The sequence below is a fragment of the Engystomops pustulosus genome, chromosome 4 (assembly GCF_040894005.1).
Source record: "Engystomops pustulosus chromosome 4, aEngPut4.maternal, whole genome shotgun sequence".
In the NCBI taxonomy this organism is placed as follows: Eukaryota; Metazoa; Chordata; class Amphibia; order Anura; family Leptodactylidae; genus Engystomops; species Engystomops pustulosus.
The window spans coordinates 181,002,405-181,020,686 of record NC_092414.1 but is presented as its reverse complement, the minus strand read 5'-3'; the positions used below and the strand labels follow the sequence as shown (position 1 = coordinate 181,020,686).

The following is an 18,282-nucleotide window of genomic DNA, read 5'->3' as shown; positions in this document are numbered from 1 at the left end:
TAATATTATACTTAATTTTATCACTTTTTTTTACAGTTTTAATACTAAATAGTCAAACCAACCTTGACGTTTCTGTAGCACTGGTAGAGTGTGACAAGACTTGCACATGACGTACAATAATAATCAGCTGTCTGACATTGCCAGGACTATCCACTTGATGGTTCTTAGTGGCATAAATTTCAATCAAGATAGTATTATTCATTGCGCCTCATCATCATAAATGACAGCACTTAGCGATAAATTGTAGTCACATTTTTAGATGATTTACCAGCGGCTCAATGTCCGGTTTTATGCCTGTGATGTAACAAAACTTACAAGGTGATGGCAATTTACTGTAGAAAGGAAACTGATTGCCCTCATTTTCACATTAAGTGTAAAGATCATTGCTAATTTTTATCTGAAGATACAGTGATTGCTTACAGGATTACAGGAAGGATAAAGTCCTACATGTTTATTCATCTTCTGTTTCTAAGTATCAGGGGGCGGAGACAGTCCTGGGCTGATGTCATCGGCTCAGCTGACAGATTGGACACCAAAATCTGCTAGAGGAGGAGGCCCTGAGCTACCTGGTTTTTGCACCCCTTCATCAAATTGCCTTCTTGTGGGGGATTGGGTTGAAACCCCATTTTACAAAAAATGTATTGTACCCCATTATTAATTTCTATAGTTACAATACAATAATTCTGTCCATCTGATTAATGGGGAGGGGATAGTGAAACACACAAAAGTCTATGGAGAGAGGGGGGCTGCTGCCAATCCTATGTAAGTAGAGCGTTATCCTTCTAAGTAAAGTCAAGCCTAAAGATCTAGCTTATCTATTATTTAGCAGCAGCTGCATGTGTGTCTCTTCTGCAAGCCATGTTATACAGCCATCTCCAAAGATTTCTCCATAGAAGCTGTAAAATCTCCTTGACACTGGAGTTCTCTGCCAGGTATTTGGCTAACCTTCTTATGTGTGGATTATTCCTCACCTGGATTCAGTAAATCAAATCTACTCAGTTTTTTTCTGAATATCCTTTACAATCTCATTTTGTACTGCTCCTCTATTTTGTCTTGAATTTGGTTTGTCTTATTGCACAATCCTGGTTTTGACTAAGGTCCTGTCTCCTCTCTTCCGTATCCTTGACCATAATAACAGGGGGCAACATGAGATACCACTAAAAAAAGATGCTAAAAATTTTCAGATAAAAAAAGAAACAACAAAATACTGTCTGAATTAACTAATTAAGGACATGCGACTTACAGACGACCCCTAGTTAAAGATAGACCCCTCTAGCCACTGTGACCTCTGGTGAAGCTCTCTGGATTCTTTACTATAGTCCGAGACTGCAATAATCAGCTGTAAAGTGTCTGCAATTAAACTTTAATGATAATCCTTGGTCACATTACAGCAAAAAATTTTGTCACTAGGGCAAAAAAATGTTGTCCAGATCTACAATTATAAAATATACAGTTTCGACTTGCATACAAATTGAACTTCAACTTAAGAACAAACCTATGGACCCTATCTTGTATGTAACTCGGGACTAACTGTGTATATGTATATACAGGCGGTCCCCTACTTAAGAACACTCGACTTACATACGACCCCTAGTTACAAACGGACCTCTGGATATTGGTAATTTATTGTACTTTAGTCCTAGGCTACAATGATCAGCTGTAACAGTTACCACAGGTGTCTGTAATGAAGATTTATTGTTAATCCTGGTTCTTATGACAACCCAACATTTTTAAAATCCAATTGTCACAGAGACCAAAAAAGTTCTGGCTGGGATTACAATGATAAAATATACAGTTCCGACTTACATACAAATTCAACTTAAGAACAAACCTACAGAACCTCTTGTATCTTGTATGTAACCCGGGGACTGCCTGTATATATATATATATATATATATATATACATATATGGGATATAATGACATCCGAAATGAATGAATCAAATGAAAAAAAGTATTATTAGAGAATATAAGTAGAAAGACAGAGTAACAGCACATAAAAAATAATTGTTACAAACCGCTATAGAAAATTAACATTTTACTGTATGTTTTTTTTCCTAAAATATAGCGTTGACTGCATAAAAATAACGATAATACCCTGCAATCTGCACCCCCTCCCATAATAAAAAGCTTCAAGGGTAAACTGAATGAGAAGAAAGGATGAGCTTAACTTGTGTACTACAAAGAAAACACACTGCAGTAGACCAGGCACCGCATTAATGCCTGATGAAGTGCATTAACCAACATGAGTGTGATACGCTTTTAACTTTTTTTTTCCCGATAGTTTGTGTGAGTGACTGGACGAGTTGGCAGCTAAGAGAAGAGGTTGAAGCTTTTGTGTAACAAGCTATTAAAACTGTTGAGTGCCTAGGTACTCTGTCAAGATTTAAAGTCTGAAGCAACCTCATATCACCCCTGAGGAGGGAGCTGGCAGGGAGCCCATTTTATGCATTAACCAGAACAAGGTCCTATTCCATTGACTCCAATTGTACCCATTTAGTAGGTATAATGCTCCGCTGTGCCGGGTTTCTGCGTTCAGCACTTAGCTAAGAACTAATTCTTTGAGTGTATGTTTCAGGAAAGGGCAAACAAATTATCGCTCTCCTCCTTCCTTGGCTGCCGATCCAAAGCAACTGTCAGCCACTAAGCCCTACGCCATCTTTTATGTGTGAGTTTAGATGTTTAGATGTGTTTAGTAATTTATAGGGGGTTTTAAATCTATATTTAAGCAAATAAAGCTAGTTGTGACTATGGTTTGCACCTGGGGCGCTCACAATAATTTTGGAGTGAGGATAATTTGTTTACCACTAGTTAAATGAAATCAACCACTCAAAAAACACAAAAAACCTAGAAATACTGCCTTCCACTCCTCTTCATCTTGATCCTGGGGCTGTCTGCCGCTTGTCTTGACGTGCCGGGTTCAGTTGGAAAAGAAACGGGGAAAAGATGTCCGGCGCTACGGGCTGCTAAGTATGCACACCCCTGCACCTCCCTCTCCCATGCTCCCTCTCCTCTCACATGACGTCACCTCCATCTTTCAGTATGGGAGAGAGAGGTGCAGGGGCGTGCACAATTAGCAGACTGTAGCACCGGACATTTTTTCCCCGCACTTCGTGCTGTTAATTATATGTTTCTTTTCTAAGTGTATCAAGACTAGCGACGGACAGCATCAAGATGAAGAGGTGAGTATTTCTAGGTTTTTTAATGTTTTTTGAGTGGTCGATTTCCGTTAACATACTGGTTTTAAATGGTTTTATTGTGATACAAATAGATAATATATCCATATAATAAGTGTGGATCAGCTTTTCTCAGCGACTGATAAACAGTGAATGGAACAGGGAGCAGACAGCACCGTTCTCTGTGTAGTGGCTAAACCAAGGTACTGCAAATGAGGTCCTATTCATTTAATTAGAAGCTGATTTGCATGTTTCAATTAACAAATATTCAGATCTATTATTGATAATAATAATTTCTTTTGAGAAGACCACCCCACTAGAAAAATTTTCCATGCTATTTTGTATGGACACATCATGGACCATTTACCCTGCACAGTATATGTATATGACCCTCAAGTTAAGAGATAGCCCTGACAGGGCTTCTAGGACCATACGAGTCAAGGGCTATGGGTTATTTATGTGCGAGGAATTTGTGAATGGATATGAGGGAATATTTGCATGTGGTTTTACTCTGGAGGGCCCCATAAGCAGATTTTACTGGTGGACCCTAAGCACTCCAATCCTACACTGTAGCTTTACACAAGAGCTGGATCCTTTTATGAAGGCTTGTTTGGAGAAAGCAGAAAACTTTCTGTGGCTCACGTAAAAGTTTCTTCCCTTTCCTCTTCAGAGAGCTTACACGCTGGCTTAAGTCATAAGGAAACATCTCAGATGTTGGTTCATGGATTAAATCATCTTAGTACTGCCACGCCTCAACCTCCCACTTATGCCTGATATGAACCAACATATATAAATACTGTATATACACTTATCTCCAACACGTTGCTGACAAGGGCCTTAAATTCTTCTCTGCTGACTAGTAATGATAAGACCATGCTTGTTTCTACATTCACATCCTGTGTGGGCCGAATCAATTAGAATTCCTGGGCTCAATTTCCTGAAGAAGTGCTAAGTAATGTCTCCTCTCTTTCTGCCTCCTCCCCACTGCCAACCTCTAACCCCACAAGGCGTATAAAGACCAATATATCAAGGATGACAAGTGAGGTCAGAAGAAAATAAAATAATTTGTTTGCTTTCTTGATCCTTTCTATTTCCCTAAAGCCCCAAGGACCTCTATTTGTAATACAGAATTCGGCTAAGTGGGCAAATATCTAACTTGCCCTACTCCATGCTCTTTGACACCCCCCACTCTTCACCCGTCATACTTCATTATTTGTTGATCTTTATGTCATATTGTAGCTATAAGCTTTTAAGCCCTGGTGTTGAAGTCATTTTAGAGGCTTCCTGTTACTAAGGTGGATTTATCTTAATTGGGGCAATTATCTGATGTTTATCTTTTACCATCTAGAGTAGTTTTGGCAAATCAATGGCACAGGAGCCATAAGAGACATCGTTGACGGCACCCGGGCCATCATCCAGGCACAGAGTTTGCCAAATAGGCTTAGTGACCTACAGCATCCTCCTGAATTCTTGGGTAGCCCAGGACGTGCAGTATTCAACGCGATTTTAGAGCAACACTTCCAGGATTTTCTGGGACTGCAGGTGAGATGTAGAGGTGTGGACAGGGCTGGATCATCATTGGAGGTTCTACCCCACAAATCTTCCTGTTCAAAAGGGAAATGCTGCATTGATAATCCAAATTTTCCCTCCTTCTTTCAACTGTATTGATGTCCTCAAGACGCTTATACGATTGAAAGCTGTGAAAGGGCAAGAAGCAGTAAGTTACTGATTAAATTGCTGTATCAGCACTTTGTGATAAATAAGTGGGTTTTTTCACTGTAGTTTGGGCACTCGGCCTCTAAGAGGTTCACCATTACTGCTCTATAGTATTTTGTACTATATAGACATTCCTGATCACCATAGGTAGTCACAATACATACAGTTCTGCACTGATCTTCTTATGAATTTGTAACACGTTTGTGTTTACAAAAAGCAGCCAATTAGAAGAGATAGAACTACAAAGGGGATGGATAATGAATCAGCCTAAGCCAATAACTGAACAGTAGGAGGAGTTTATGCCACTTCAAAATCAACAAGAGAAATGCAGCAATTTAAATCTTTATCCATCTAAATCAATTGGATGTCTGTATAATGTAGAACAGGACAGGTCATTCAGAGCAGGAGGCATCATTTTGAAACCCCTCTCCATTGCCCAAGAGCTAAGAATCCAGAACAGATAATCTCCTGTTTAAAACCTAAATCCCTCAAAATTATAGGTTGTCTAGAAATGATTTTTACTTGGGCCACCCCTAACTTACATATTCAACCACTTACCAAAACACTAACTATAATAGTGAAATATCATGTATATGGGTGTACAGCATACCTTGATGCCTGTGATATTCTTATAAACTCTACATAGAATATATTCTATACAAAAAGAAAAAGTATTATTATATACCGACAACTAAGTGTATCTATAGTAAGGTAACTAAATTGTACTCTCTTTTTTCTGATTCCCCACTATTCCAGCTTAGGTGTTGCTAAGATCTCTGCTGCTCCTGGTATCCCCCAATACACAGGAAATTCCAGGAGATGACCAATCAGCCAATAACAACCCATAACATTGACCTGTTGTAGCCAATATTTGGTCAAGACCCCTTTTACATGAACGTATGATTTTTTTTTGTAATTTCAACTATAAAGTGGAGCTCAGCGTCAACTGGGCAGCATCTGTTCCAGAATGGTGGAGACTCCAAAATAATTTTGTTATGTGATTATCCCACTCTAAACACTCTATTTTTTCCTTCTTGGAAAACCTCTTTTTCATGTTATTTTCTATGCCTTATCTAGACACCATATTGACTTGACCTTGGGGGTTTCAGACACCAATGTAAATATATAACGAATAAAAAAAAACTGCATATAAAATTTTATACTCTAGTTTGCTAAACATATTTTTTCACTCTACCTTCCCAAGGTCTAGCATTAAGTCTTATATGCAATAATCTTCAGTTTTACCTTGGCCCAAACCATGATCTCATTATATACTGCAGAGTCGACACATTGCTCTCTGTATGTAGCTCATAGCAGAAAAAAAATGGTCTTGGACACCTGTTCATGGTGCAGACATCAGCGAGCCACATATGGTTTAGGGGACAAAGTTTCAATGGCCCAGCACTATACAGGTTAACGCTAGCTAATGCTATTTTGCATCCTTTCCCGGAATGAGCCAGTACCATATGGTCACCCTGTGTTCATGGCAGCCTCTCATGTGTATCATTTAAGCGTTAAGCTCAGGTCCCGTCAGAGTTATGGATGAGCTTACACACATCCACACGCAGGTGCCCGCCGTGCACACCTGGGCCTGGCTGCTTTATCTGCAAAACACACGGCACGTCCAGAAACTGGCAGGGCCAACAATGGCACCTGGTCTAGAACAGCTTTATGACTGCTGCTTTCAAAGGTGATAACTAGCAGGGCCATTAGTCAATGAGCTGTGAATCCACGGGAGAAGAACCCAGATTCATTCAGATGAGCGAGCTCCTACGCCACACAAAGAGCCATCCAAACACTGTGTATGCTGGTTAATGATGGCGGGCATGAATGTTTAAATAGCATGTAAAAGAGTTCTTCCTCTACACAAATTATTCATTGCTTGGCACCACAATCAGGCCAATAATTGTCTTGCTAGGAATATGAATCACCCTGCACTATCTATATTTGGACGAAATGCCAAGGTAGGAGTAATGGATGATAGGGCTGATGGGTCCTCACTGTCTTAGCCCCTAACAGATAACCAGTTACCAGGAATGGAAAGCAATTAGCAGTCGGCAGTCTTTCAGAGAGGAATGTACTCTCCTCCAAGCCATGTACACAGAAGACCCCTCAGCCCCCACTTAGCTCTTGGCAGAAAAAGGAGACTATATCACACTTAAAAAACATCTGTGACAAGTGTTAAACATACTGATGCAGGAGAAAATGTATGGGAGGATAAGAGAAGTCATAAATCATGGTCAGAGTTAAACAGTCAGGTCTGGAAATAATGCTTGGAGACATGGAACAGACCCCCGTGACGTCATGGGAACCCACAGACAGGTCAGCGGTGGGAGATGTCATCATTCTGGACAGTGTCCGTGATTTTCATAGGGTGAGGGGGGCTTTCAATTTCAGAGTATCAATGGTGGGTTGTGTGTAATCCACCATTTTACGAGTAGAATGTGGTTTATGAATCATAATGTTTTTTTGCTTGATATTTTTAAGTTTTTGGTGTTTTTAACAGAAGACAAGCATAACAAGGTGAGTATATATGGTAGGATAGATAGATAGCAAAGTGTTATGTAGTTTCTGCAATAATCCAATAATATGTACAGTGCAGAAACCCAACCATTCATCCCACAATGACCCCGCGGCCATGGTAGAAACCCATCTAGTGTAGAATAATTGATCCAGTTCCACCTGACCTGACGTAGGATGTACATGGGTAAATGAAGTGGGCAATCCACTCGAAGATGGAACAATTCTTGGAGGGGACTTCCAATTCAATAAAGTAGTAGGTTTCCTAAACCAAAACATTCGGCACAGTCTGAGCCAATGGATCTAAAATGCTCACTGCTGTTGAGCAATCCCCGAATGCATCCAACTCTCTGGTTAGGTAAGAGCATTTCCCCATCAAGTACATTTGGATTAAGGGTAATTGCCAAAAACTTCTATTCACTTCTAATCACTTCTATCATACTCCTTGTGTATGAATTTGAGATGTAAAACAGGAAAAATGGCATTCTCTTTATGGAGATAGCCTCCACCTGAAGTGTTAAACTCCATGAATGGCCCGCTGAGGATTCTGGGTTAGCAATATGCTAATACATTTTCCAAAGTGGGAAAAGGAAAACAAAATTCTTCATAAATGCCCCTTATGCCCCTTAATTTTACCCTTTAACACTTTATGCTACAAATGGTGCTTTTGAAAACTAATAATAACAACATACTGTACAAGGACTCACATGACATGGGATACAAGTAAGCATAATGCCACTGTTTGTGAACGGAAGATAGAAAAGGAAAGGAAATGGACATTGAGTCCTGTTCTACTCATTGCCGTTTCTACACCAAAGGGTAGGTTACAATTGGTTACATTCCCTTCCTACACCAAAGCAAAAACAAGGAAAAAAATTAGTACAAAACAAACCTAGAAGAATAGTAGTACAAATACAGGACCAAAACTAAGAGGAAAATGCAGTACACAATCAAAAGACAAATAGATTACCAGAAAAGCAAAGTTAAGAAGAGCAAAACACCTTGCAAGCACTTCAAAGTGTTATCCTCATAAAAAATATCCCAGTCCAGAAAGTGGTCAGCTCCAGACTAACCAGTCTAGCAAGAGAGGAATGTGAGTGGAGAAGGTTTCTGTCCACCACAGCTATCATAACCATCTACAGCCCAGAACAAAGTTAGCAGGAGACAGATGGGTGTGGTGGAAATAAATTAAGACAGCCAGGATTAAAATAAGGCAAAGTTTAGACTAGTGCAGGACAGAATGCAAACTAAGTACAAAATCACAGTCAAAAGTGCATATTCTGCTGTACTTTACAAGCAAAGGATATCTCTGAAATTTGACTCGGCATAGATATTACAGTAAATACTTATTTAAAGTAGCTTGGAGACAGTTTTCATTTTCCCATCCTGGAGAACTTATTTGCATATTCCTTTCTCTAAATCCAGAACAATCTGCAGAAGACCACCAAAGCATCAGCAGGGAACTGCTATGTTAAAAACTAAATAACCTGTTTTAATCTTCTGAGGAAAATCCACACCAAAAGCCAGAGAATTTGGTGAATTTTTTCATCCCAGATGACACATATTTGCTTAGACCTTAGTAACAGACAGGAAGCAGATATTGATATCTCAATATTAAATATCAATATTATATTGGTATTGAAAACCATAAGAAACTAGAATATGCAGCTTTGCAACTTTTCAGTATGGAAAAAAGCAATAATTTGTTATATATGGTGATTTAGAATACAGCAAGTCCCCGGGTTACGCACAAGAAAGGTTTTTAAGGATTGTACTTAAGTTGAATTTGTATGCAAGTCAAAACTGGTAGATTTTATAATATACAAAAAAATTGTTGTCCATCTGACAACTGGATTTACAAAAAATGTTTTGTGCCTCTGACAATTGGATTTTCAAAATTTTATGCTGTCATGGGACCAAGAATTATCAATAAAGCTTCATTAGAGACACATTACAGCTGATCATTGCAGCCTGGGAGTAAAGTAATGTATCCAGAGAGCTTCACCAGAGGTCACAGTGGGCAGAGAGGTCCGTCTGTAACTATGGCTCGTCTGTAAGTCGGGTGTCCTTAAGTCAGGGCCCACCTGTACTCCTTTAATGGACCACAGCAAAACGTCAATCATTGACCTTGTGAGGACTAGGTATTTGTACATTTGACTTCAAGCTCTTATATCGGAGTAGAAAATACATTTATATATTTTTACTATTCATTAAAACAAATGAAAAGTCATTTACACCATAAATCAGTTAATATTTTTTAATTTCTGTCTTTTTACATAATTCGCCCTTGTAAAGGGACATTAAAAATGTCCTGAAGTTTAAATTAATTTCCCCCAAAAAATCATCTAAAATCGATTCTGTCAAAATGATTGAAGTTTGAAGGATCTTGACCTTTAGCATGTTGTTCCTAATTCCTGATGTCAGTGCGCAGCTTTTATAATAAACTATTTGTAAGCAGAGACTTTCCACTCCTCATTCAGCTCATACGTGACAAAGAAGTGACTGACTGACCGTTTGATTGATTGCTAATAAGTATGGTCATTAATCAACGGGACAATGTAGCTTGACCCATTGACCCCCTAAGAGTCATCATATACAATTGCTCTTTACTACAGTAGTCCTGTCACATGGTGTGGTATGTCATGACCATTGTGATACTGACAGTTAATGGCAGCGAGTCACTTCTAAATGTCATTCCATGGTGTTGTGCCACAGTTCCAGCCCATACATCTTCATGTAATCACCATGGAATGTTTGATGTAGTGAAGGGTATACAGATACATATGATCCTAAAGCCTCAGGCATATGGTCATGTTACACCACTAGTCGACTTGTATATTTATACAACTATGGCCCTTGGATAGGAGTAGACGATCAATTGACTATCGGTAAAACCAACCATTGAAGAAATGATCATTAAATAGACAAAGCCGTACACACACATTTTAGCCTGAAGTCTTCTGGATATGTTGACAACAGACAATTAAAGAACAGTCTTTTGTGGTATCATAGTATCATAGTAGATAGGGTTGAGTAAAGACCAAGGTCCATCAAGAATCTAATCATGTGGTTCCATATGGTGCCAGCATGGAACCATAAAGACTTTGAGTGTTGATGTACACCACTACCAGGTCCAGAAAACCTAAACTATGTAGTATAAAATCAGGAAACAGATTCTGAAATCTTGAAATAATGGGGATTATTTACTAAGGGTCCCGCGGCCGCATTTTCGTCAGGTTTCCCGACTTTTCTTAGATCGCGCCAGGGATTGTTTCACACGCGATCGTATTGTGTCACAATCGTGCCGGCTTTCAAGAAGAGGGTGAACTCCGGCGGACATGAGCGGGGAAGCGTCACATGCAGGATATCGGGCGCACAATCTTCATGAATCGCGGCAGAGTTCATCCTCGTTGGACAGGCCAGATCAGGGATGGCGCAGGAACAGGGTAAGTAAATGTGCCCCAACATGTCTTACCGTAATTCAACTAATAAAGTTCCATAAAACCTAAACTATGTAGGATAAAGACCACAAATCAAAACATTTCTGAAATTCAGGGAACCAAATTCTGAATTCTTTAAATTATATGTCTAATTAAACTACTCAAGGTCCGTAAAACTTTAATTATGTAGGTTAAGTCCAGAAATCAAAACAATCAAGAAAACCATGGTGTTCATCACTAATCCGTGGTGTTTTCTCCACTTCACCGGATCATAGAAGCATAACTCTGGCATTGTATCTTTGTAGGTTACTCAATATTTTGGAGAAATATTATTATCCTATATTATTAAACTCTCCAGTTGATAGAAGGAACATATTCAACATTTACAGATACAGTGTACAGTTCATGTTGCTGCATCCCAAAGGGTATTTCTAGGATAGTGATGACCTATTCAAAGTATAATTAATATGAAATTAGTGGGGGTCCAATATAGATCAGGTCTTCTCAGTAGCTGATAGAGAGAATAAAACAAGAAGTGCACAGTCTTACTGTGTAGAGGCTCAACTGAGTTACTGCAGCGTAGATCGATCTTGCTTCTTATATTTACTATCCATGTGCTCCTTCCTTTCAGACTGTTACTCACTCAATAAGTGCTGAGGAAACTTAGGCCTCATTCAGACATCCGTCTGTGGGGATGTATATGCGGCCCATAGACGGCAATGATGGCCCGGTGGTGGTACGGTGCCAAACACGTGGGGCACCGATCCGCGCCATACACGGGGAGAAAATAGAGCATCCTCTAACTTTCCTCGTGTCTGCGGCCATGTGCCGCTGTTTTATATGGAGGGGGTCACCACCTCCTCTACAGTGCACAGAGGTATGCCCTCCCAGGGCATACCGTCGTGTGAAAGTACACTTAGTGTAACAGCCTGTAAGGCCAGATCACAAACAAGCTAGGGTAGCCCCTTTAGACTCATTTGCTTAATTTTAAAAGTTGATTTTAGAAGGAATGAGGCCATGGATAACAATTTTATGAGCATTACCATAGAATGGAGAATGCATTAATGAATGGAATGGAGTTGTCTGTTCCCCGATCAATTCTCTGCTTATGAGCTGATGAGAATAAATAACCTGTTGGGGTGCTTGGTGCTCCATCCCGGGTCGGATTAAGGTTGGTTGAGGCCCATTGGCGCAATCTGAATTGGCCCCACTGAATGTAGCCTGGACATTGATACACATCACTATTCTAAATTATTATTAATATACTAAACTTTCTCTTACTTATATGTTAGCCTTGCTGCTGGCCTAGATGGCAGAGTGGTGTTAGGCTAGATGCTGGTCTAGCTAGCACAGTGGCAGTGGTACTATTACTCAGTACTTGTCCCAGTCACTACCCAAGTCCCTTGCGCCACTAAACCTAACACTGATTGGCTAGGACATGGCTGGCAACCAAAACAGCCAACCAGTTAAGCCAACCAGCATGTTGAATGAGATTCAGTACAAGCGAGCTGCGTGGGCATGCTCTGACTCAACGTCACAACGTGGAGGATGGTGAACTGTTGCACACCAATGAAAGAGAAAGAGACAGCTGTGAGCTGACTGACCCTCTACCAATATGATATTGGATGCTTAGAATAGCAAAGTCTTACTCTATTTATGCTTCCATTTCATTGGTCACTGTAGCCACAAGACTAAGATATACCATGGCTATGCCATAAATGTCCATCTTTGTGTGAAGACCTCATGGTGACCATAAAGTCTCTGTGCTCTCCTAACCCTTTAAGATTTATTTTAGACCTTCAAAGTCCGGAATGTGTCCCTCTGGGCAGAAAATGATGTACAACCCTGATTTGTCATCATTTTATGTAAAAAGAAACCTACTGGCTCATCTCCTCGATCACATTTCCCAGTTAATTGACAAAATATCATCACATCCATGATTGGTCAATTTTCTCTCCCAGAATTCTCTGTGCCCCGTCAAATACTAATTTTATTCTACAAATATAAATTTACCGTGCCCTGGTTGAACTCACATTGGTGAGAAGCACTCTGCCAATAAAAGCATTTGCTGATCTATTGCTGTAGTCTATCCCTATGTTTCTCTTACTTTGTCTCCTTATAGAATAATACGCGATTAATTGATTTCCTGTCGCTCGTTTAGTAGGGAAAATTAATTTCCCAGCAAACCCAGCAGGGCCGTCCTACACGGAGAGCAATTCTGCCTTAAATTATTCATGGGAGAAAATAGTGATGGACTGCAGGAATGTCATGCTCAGGGCCAGAGACTGATAACACTGGTTATTGATATAACAATATTCCTCTGATGCCTTTAAATTATTCAGGGCCACGTCTAAATGACGCTTGTGCTCGAGCAAACACCTGCATCAATGTGAAAGAACGCTCCTCTCCACCAGCTGGAAGGGCTGAGGAAAGCCAGGGAAGGAAATGACAAAGCAACATTCTTGCTAATTCGGTTTTAACTATAAATGCCGCAGTCTCTCAAATAAATCGGTGGAGTTGTATCTATTTTCATTGTGGCCGCGGAAACTATGGAGATGGAAGGGTGTAAGAGAGGGTAAAACATCAACAAATAGTAAGCCTGGGCTGACTATCCACTCTAAAATTACAAATAGGTTACATCCCAATTATTCCTAATTAGTTCAGATCTCAAAAATTACCAAAAATAAATAGTCCCAAAGTTATTCATTTTCAGCTGACAAAAATGGAAAAATCTTTGAAAAATCTCTTTCTGTTTAGTGCATAGATCATTACTGATCTAATTAGTATGAATCTTGCAATCTATATATAAACAGTTCTTCAATTTCCATGCAGTGCCCCCGCAGGAGAGACAAAGCATTACATGGTATCTGCAGTAGAATGGTTTCTTAATGGATAGATCTACCCTAATTGGGTTCTGTTTCTGGAAAAAGTAGCTTCTCGATACAATCCACATGCAGATCCAATCTGAAATTAGTGGCATCCACCATGGAATTCTATCACCAATACCATACTCAATTTTATCCATTTTTTTGCGGTTGTGACATACTCAAGTTAAAATTTAATGTAACTTGTAACACCTGCGTCAGCATTACCCTCCGTTTGTGATATGCGGCTGAGGAGGTGCTGACTAAATTGCAGTGTGACCATGGGTTTAAAGGAAACCTGTCACCAGAAGGCCCCTTTTGTAGCTGAGGATGGTTTCCATCATTGTAATGCAGATCTGATTAATGCTTTTATAGGCAATCTTATTCATCCCAGTGAGATATACAGGTTTCATAAAGTTTACCTGGCTTCCTGCCAGCAACCTTGAGTGTTGGGAGTGTCTGCATCAATGGCCTGAGTCCTTGTCTCCTCGAGTAAACTTTTCTTCTTTTCACTCCTCCTCCTTCCACCTGCTCCCTCCCCCTCTGCCTAAGCAACGATCGAACCTCATGTTTGAACAATCAGCTCCTCCTATCCTTCATTTGCATGGAGTTAGAAGCCTTATCTCTGATTCATAAATAGTAAACCTGTTGTGATCGACAGCTCCAAACACAAATCACCTGCTCACTCATTTGTCTGGATCTATGCGTTCTAGCCAAATTACCATTGAGGCCGTGGCTCTGATATTACATAAGAGTTCTGCCCAGTCTTCCTAAATTGCTGGCTAAAGAGTTCTTCCTTGTTAGTTCCATATTTTGCTTGTTACTCTTTTCATTGCTTTCCTTTGGCTCTTGTTCAGACTACTCTACTGTACTGTGATATTATACTGCATTTACTCTCTTTGTTGTGACCTGTCTCTGGCGACTATTATCTGTTTGTTCTGTTTTGTCTTTGTTTCTGTGCTTTGCTCTTTGATGCAAGGACGGATCATTGACCAGTTATGGGCCAATGCCTTGCGTAGAAAAAGTAAGTTGGTAGGGCAAGGTTGATGGGTTCAGATTCAGGAATCACTGCCTTGCCTATTCTGTCTCCATGACATAAATTAAGTAGCTTTTTTTAATCATGCCTCTTTTTCCCACATATTTAACACACTGGTGGTGAAAAAAAATCTAATCAATACCTCTGATAAAATATTTCCATTGGGTGCTACCTACTGGTGCAGCTCTACATTTTAACATATCTCTTTTAACAGAATAATGGAAGGCAACTTTCCCTACTTTGAAGTCAATGGGAAACAGAAGGTGAAGGGAAGAATTTCTCTCCTGAAACAGACGTGTGAATTGAGCCTAAGGGTGACCTTATAATAATGTTATTTTCAACAGTATGGGGGATCGGTGGCTGTTTCCATTGCTACTAGTGCAATTATTTACATCCACCCCCATTGCAGAGAATGTTATATCGAGATAGGAAGCAAAATCAGAATTCGGTATGTTTGTGTACAATAAGGATGTGGATGACCGTTTTTCAAACTTTCTTTTGCCTTCAATGACTTCTACAATAAGGACAGAGAAAGTTTTTATTACCAGTCCAAATCCTGTAGACCGCCATCAAAACCCATGGTAACCCCTCATTTTTCCCACCGGGAAGCTTTTTTAGGTCTTGGTATCTAATACAAATAGATACTCAAATTGGACGAACCCCTTCACCATGGGCAGTGATGTTTGGGGGTATTAATAGAAGTAAATCATTGGGCACCATAACATACCCATTATTTTATTTTAAGTGTATTGCTGCAAACATCCAGATAATGAAGTGCTGCCTCTGCCATCCATAGACACAGGGGGAGAAGTGTTATCTGAGCCATAATATGTGAGCGATAGCTTGTTAGCGCCATTAAACGTCTCATTAACTGCGGGGACAATGAATTTTTGAGGGGCTTATTGCTGTTATAAACTTTAATCAAGGTTTACAGCAGAGATAATGTGGCCTTTGTGTTTAACGGCCAGTAGGGAAGCTCCGGAGAAATTGTTTTATTGCTGATAATAAGGTGCTGACTCTATTTTTCCTTCCATATCATTTTCTCGCTGTGGCCTAATGGGACCGGGCCAGGCTGGACGTCGCTGCATGATCGGTAAAGTTCCGTGTCAAAAAGCAGATCGTTAAAGGAAAAATATTTACAAATACTGCAAATCATTTACACATTTTATGCTGTCAAAACCTCTTTTTTAACTTGCCGGGACTTGGTACTCTATGTGCTCACACAAGCCATAAGGGTCGCAGAAGTGTTTTTTTCCAGAATAAATTAGTTCTGTATTCATTAGTAAAAGAAGATTTGCATAAATGCTGATGTGACTATTTGTATAAATGCTGATGATACACTACAACATGTGAGAATACAATTTTCCAATGTAATACAAAAAATGTGACTTTTTTGTGTCATGTGATTTTTGTCTTTGTTTCTATTGGATGTTTTATTTTTTTTTCCCTCCATTGTTGCACTTATGTCACATTTCATTCAGATCATCATCAGAGTCATCAGGATTAGAGATGGGTTGCCTCACGTTCTGGTTCGCCTGCGAGACGTGGACATATTGCCAGATTGGCAGCTGAACAGCTACTAATAATAATTCCTTTTATTTATATAGCACACACAGATTACGCAGCGCTGCACAGAGCTTCCCAAATTGGTCCCTGTCCCCATGGGGCTCACAATCTAATCAACCTACCAGTATGTTTTTAGAGTGTGGGAGGAAATCAATGGAAACCCACGTGAAGAGACACGGAGAGAACATACAAATTCTTTGCAGATGTTGACCCTGGGATTTGAACCCGGGTCCCCAGCGCTGCAAGTCTGTAATGCTAACCACTGAGCCTATTCAGCAAATTGATGCCACTAGCAACTAGCCATGGCTATGATTGGCCAGGGGGATAGGGCTATTTGCTAGGAGCATCAATTTGTTTGGCCACCAATCTGGCAATATGTCTACGTCTCGCAGCCAGCCTGAACGTGGGTGTTAGGTTATCTCTAATCCAGATAAAAGTTGCCCCTAAAAGTCTGTGTTTTTTTTTTTTTAGGGTTTCATTGGGTAAAGGCAGTTATTCATGTCCAAAATGCCTCCAAAACCAATAAGTGTCTTTAATGGGAACAAATCATTGCTTTGAGCCAAATGGATGAATAAATGCAGAAAATGTCATCTTTCACTACTTGTGTTGTATTTTGCATATCCAGAAAAAAAATTAACACAGAATTTCTTTATCAATTTGTGCTGACAAAGTCTGTTTAAAGATTCCTACATGACCCTATTATTGGTTAAAGAGGCATTTTGGACCTGATAGTGGACCTGATTTTACCAATTTATAGGATGCAAGAACCCGGCATTTTCTTGTCATCCCTAGTGTATTTTGTAGGACTGCAGCTTCTACAAAAGTTGTAAATTAGGCATGAAAGGAGCCCATGACCACCTTCAGCAGCTCTTGTGAGGACATGGAAAGCACATGATTATTTTGGTTTCCATAACATACAGGGACAGTATCTTCAGTGATATCATGATGATGTGACAAGGGGTGCACTAAAATAACAGTACAGAATAATGAATACTGTAACATACTGTAACGTCAGAATGAGGAGTGCACAATGATGAGTGATGTCACAACAGGGGGATAGTGTACACAGTGATGTCATAATAATGGGATACTGTGTACAGTGGTGTTACAGTAATGGGTCAAAGGGCAAACTAAAAGTACAGAATAATGCATACTATAGCATCAGAATCATGAGTGCACACACAGTGATGTCACAATCATAGAGGGATATTGTAGATAGTGATGTCACAATAATTGGAACGATTGTACAGGGGTAATACATACAATGTATGTCATTTCTCTGTAATGACTTATTCTGTGGAATATAAAGATTTATTATTTCTAATCAGTAATGAGTGACTACATCCATAGCCATTGTCATTTCAAGCTCCAAATGGAGATGGGCCTCCTCATCTGTAGCTGGTAGGTACCCTGGTAGCTCCGCCCATGGAGTAACTAAATTGGGTCTGGCAATAGCAGTCACATGGGTCCTGTTGTCCTAGATCCGGGGTCTTCTTGTCCTACTGAAGTCATTAATATCAGAAAGGTCATGATTTAGTTTGGGATGAGGTTTATAAATAGTTATAGATCACAGTGATTAAAGAGTTAAAAAATGATTGATTCAACTCTACCATCTATACATCTTTATAGACATGACCTGAAAGATATCCAGTGTCCCCACAGTTGTTCCAGCAGAATCCTAAAAATGAAGAGAAGGGAAGAAAAGAGAGAGACAGATGTTCATGGTTATACAAACATCTCGTAAAAATGTGTTTCATTTTCCAGATCTAACAAACATGTCCACAGTTTGGACTGATCCTGTCACTTGTATATAATTCTCATAAGAACTCTGAAATGAATCACCCCATTAAAGTGATGTGTGTCATATAAATGCAGGGAGGTCAGAGACGTGGTGCCGCTGCTCTGCCTGATGTGATCTGGATGGACAACACCTGACAACACCTAATATATACACAAATATATGGA

General features: G+C 39.8%; 1 long non-coding RNA gene across 4 annotated transcripts in view; it reads right to left on the bottom strand.

Moving 5' to 3' along the window:
• LOC140127756 (uncharacterized) overlaps positions 1-18,282 on the bottom strand; it is a 188,513-nt gene that overhangs the window by 113,592 nt on the left and 56,639 nt on the right. For 2 of the 4 annotated variants that reach the window (XR_011855059.1, XR_011855057.1), the window contains exons 4-5: positions 17,928-17,995; positions 17,618-17,819 (exon numbers count right to left, since the gene is read on the bottom strand). The exons of 1 other annotated variant lie outside the window; for it this stretch is intronic. This is a non-coding gene — a long non-coding RNA (uncharacterized lncRNA). Of the gene's footprint in view, positions 1-17,617; positions 17,820-17,927; positions 17,996-18,282 lie in introns of those variants that run through there. One more of the 4 variants, XR_011855058.1, reaches the window with a different exon arrangement.